The sequence below is a fragment of the Cricetulus griseus genome, chromosome 4 (assembly GCF_003668045.3).
Source record: "Cricetulus griseus strain 17A/GY chromosome 4, alternate assembly CriGri-PICRH-1.0, whole genome shotgun sequence".
NCBI classification, from domain to species: Eukaryota; Metazoa; Chordata; class Mammalia; order Rodentia; family Cricetidae; genus Cricetulus; species Cricetulus griseus.
Genome location: NC_048597.1, coordinates 84,333,346 through 84,337,717, shown reverse-complemented (window position 1 = coordinate 84,337,717; position 4,372 = coordinate 84,333,346).

The window sequence follows — 4,372 nt, the reverse complement described above, 5'->3', positions numbered from 1 at the left end:
TGCAGCTTTCTGCTCCCAGATGATACAACCTCAGATTGCTGCCTACAGAGCCATCCTAAGATTAGCTAACCCCTCCCTTTGTGCTGTACATAGTAAACTTGCCAAGGCTCCTGGCTGGGTTGTTGCACTGTATAGTTAGTACTCCATCGGAATGACCATAGCATACCCGACCCCAGCTTTTCTCCCTGTGTGTCTGTGTGTCTGTTTCTAGGATCAAGTCTGTAGACATATGGGTCACCTCAATGTCTCTTATTGATTTTGATGTGCATATAAGAGAAAACACATAATATTTGTTTCTCTGAGTTTGGCATATTTCATTTAATGCAATGACTTCCAGCGAAATCGATTTCCCATCCTTTGTTCAAGATGGCGGCATAAAATTCTATTGTCTGTATACACTACATTTTCTTTGCCCACTCATCTGGGGGTGTAGGCTTATCCCATATCTTGGCTATAAACATGGATATGCAAGCATCTCTGTGCTATGTTGGCTTAGAGCCCTTCAGGGGGATACCCACGAGCAGTCTGGCTGACTTATGTGGTATTTCTACTTTTAGTTACCTTCATACCAATTTCCACAGTGCCCCATTGATGGGGAATGTACTGTGTATGTTTATCTTATTGATTGTTAAATAAAATACTGTTTGGCCTATGAGACAGCAAGTAGACAGGACTCGGAGTCAAAGAGGATTCTGGGAAATGTAGTAGAGAAGTGCTGATCCAAGCAGGAAATGACATAGCAAGGTGACTCATATTTAAGCAAAGGAGAACCAGGAAGGGCCCTTTTTCCTGTTCGCCTGCTCCAGCAGCACGATGTGATCCACCAACAATGAGGGACGCCAATAAGGCGTCCAATAAGATAAGTCTTATAAAATATATAGATGTATGATAATTGAGACTGAGCTAACAGATGAGGAATCCTAGTCATTGGCCAAGCAGCATTGAACCTAATACAAGTTTCTGTGTATTCATTTGGGCCTAACTCGGGCAGGCGGCTGGCATAAAGCACACACGTGGCAGTGGGGATCAGGCAGCTTTTGGCAATAATATTTATCGTAACACCCCATTTGTTGTTTTTCCCTGATAATCTTTAACTTGCCCTTCTCAATACTAATTGTTCAGGGAGTACCCACCATGTGTCAAGCTGTGGACAAGGTCCTAGGAATTGAGGACAGGCAACAAGATCTCTCCCTGTGGAAGGTGGACTTCCATTGTCTCGTCAGCTCACTGTACATCATTATCCTCTCCTCTCTGCCCGACATAGTCTCACACACTCCTTCTCCTCTAGGACCTCTCATAGCAAATGTAGTACACACCACATATCCAAAGAAATATTTTCAAAGTCACTTTCTGATGTAGCCCTCCTCTAACCAAGAAACAAACAGCAGCTTTCTCTTTCTGACCATGCCAGTGGGTTCCTGAGCGTGGCTGCTCCTTCTTGGAACCGGACGTGTGAGCTCTGGATGTTTGGTTCTCCTGACGCCTGCGCAGAAAAAGGGCTCGGGTCAGATGGCCCTGAGATTTCAATTCACAGCTGAGTGGGTGGAAACCAAAACTGAGCAAGAAGCATCCATTTTGCTGCACAGCCAGGTCAGTGGTTCTGGCTTGGAAAGCAGTGACTTCCTTGTTTGCAGGTGACTTCTCCGGGTGGCTCCTGGTATTAGTCACAGGATCTGTCCAGAATCTATAGTTTTTTTGTTTTGTTTCATTTCCTTGCAGTGGAGGGATTAAAGCCACTGTGCATGCTAGGCAAGTGGTACACCCCTGAGCTAGGCTTCCAGTGCCAATGTTATTCCTCACCAAACAGTAAGGACTAACAGCTATTTGTATAGCATTTGCCTTGTCTTATAATAACCCAGAGGTGATTGAAAGCACCCAGGAGGATTTGTGGGAGCTCAATGCAGCCATTTCACACTTGAGCATCTGTGAATCTGGTGTCTGCAGGGGATCCTGGAACCGATCACCAAAGACACTTGGAAACCAGATCATCTACTCTGACTAGTGTACCATCCAACCCGAACTCTAATTTCCCACTAATGCCTCTCAGACTAGGCTCCTCCAGGCTTCAGGAATGTCTACTCCATTCCTGAGCCCATTAGACTCTAGCTTTCCCTTGTCTAGTACCCATCTGCTCTAGGTCCTCTAATGCAGAATTAGTGCTATCCCCTCCCTACCCCCAGAGCCTCCCTGTGAATCCAGGGATCAGCACATATGGACAGGATACAGACACACAGCACTGAGTTGGGAGCAGGCTCTCATCTCCATCCTTCTGCTGATCAGCTATGATACCAGAATGACTTCACACACGGGTTCCTTAGCTCTGAAATGTGCAGGTTGAACCAAGAAGCTCAATGCTCCTTTCCATGGTAACATATTCAAAGACTCCAGGAAAAGCCCCTTCCCTCATCCACAGAGCCTTGTTGCCCTTGAGCACATTTTATTTCGAATTTGGCCACATCTTTATGTTCAGATACCTTTTCCTATGAGGCTGACTGCACACAGGTGAAATGGCCTGCTCAGTTGCTGGGAAACAAGTTTCCACCACTAGCCGAACCCTGCATTGAGTGCTGAGGGTTGATACCCTCTCTGCACACCACTGCTCCTCCTCAGAGCCCGGCTGTGCTTTATGGATAGAGTAAACAGCTTACATATGTTCAATTACTGGTTTGTCTACTGAGCCCTCCTGGTCACAGCTAAGGCTGATTGGTGACAGACCAGAGCAAGAGTTCAACATAAGGTCCAAATGAGTAGCTGAGCAGGCTCAGGGGACAGAGTATGGACCATGGTGGGTTCATTAGGGCCCTGCCAGTCAGCACTGAGAGACAGAGACTCATGGAGCCTGCAGGATGATTGACTCAGCAGAACAATTAGGTCATGGTGTGAAATCAGGCCTCTCCTTCATGGTGAGCTACATGACACAAAGGCAGAGGCTTCCTGGTCCTTCAGTCAAGATTCTGTGGAAAACTCACCACCAATGGCTTCTCTAAGGGACTCCAACAGTGCTCCCCCCAAAAAAGAAGAGCACAGGACCTGGGAGATGCACCACCATGTTGAAAAAAATGCATGTGTGTAAGTGTTTTGCCTGCATGTGTGTATGTGCGCCCTGTCCACGTAGTACCAATGGAGGTCAGAAGAGGTAGTCCCTGGGACTGGAGTCACTGATGGTTATGCCATGTGGGTACTGGGCACTGAACCTGGGTCCTCTGCAAAAGTGAGTGAGTTTCAATGGTTGGGGTGTACTTACCATTCACAGAATTCTGTTCCCCCAACCGGAAATCAAAGCATGTAAGTGGTGTGAGTTTGAGTCAGGAGGGACTCCAGGCTTACTGTGTGTACATCTATCTTCTTTTACCTCTCCTAGCATGTGGTGCCTTCTTCCATAAAAGACACACATGGATGTAGACCCATGTGACTTAGCCACCCTGCTGCCCAGCTGCTTCATTCTGACCCTTGCCTGGCCTTTCTTTAAGATCTTGTTTTAGAAAGTTACCACCCACCCCCATCTTATATCCCAGGAGGCCTCCCACAACTGGGCCACATCATCCCCCCACCCCTAAAGAAGAGAGATCAGACAGCTCCCAGATGTGAGAAAATTGGGCTTAATTATGCTGATTCCACAATTTAAAAAGATTTTTTGTAGCAAATTTCATAGGAACTTGCTTTTCCTGGTGTACTGCATATTAGTTCATTTTTGTTTCTGTGACTCAGTAGCCCAGGCAGGTTAACTTTATAAAGAAAGAAGGTTTATGGAGTTCACAGGTCCACCGACTCCATGGCATGGTCCCTACCTGAGCTCTAGTGAGGACTGCAGCCAGTGAGCGAAGCACAAAGGGAAAGTAGGGAGGAGGGAGAGTGAGGAGGAGGGTGAATGGGGAGGAGGGAGAGTGGGGAGGAATGAAGACGAGAGTACACACAGGCAAACACTTATACACATAAAATTTAAAAACAAAACATTTTTCAATTAATTCATTGACTTTGCTATGCAGGGCTTGAATCTAGGCCTTATATTTAGGCTGCATCCCCAGAGCTCTCACCATTCCTTCTTTTTTCTTTCTTTCTTTTCTCTTTGTGTTTCAACACAAGGTTTGTATGTGTAGCCCTGGCTATCTGTCCTGAAACTCACTCTGTAGACCAGGCTGGCCTCGAACTCAGAGATTTGCCTGCCTCTTCCTATACAGTGCTGGGACTAAAGGTGTGTGCCATGACTGTGGGCATGCTTCCTTCTTATTACTGGTATACATTAGTTTAAGCAAATAGTAACTTTAACTGCACTCCATAAAAATATGTGAATGCCTTGGGTGGAGTGGGACACTCTGCACAGTGTGGAAAAGAAAGCTTTATCTTGTTATCTACATTATTGTCCACAGGAGAC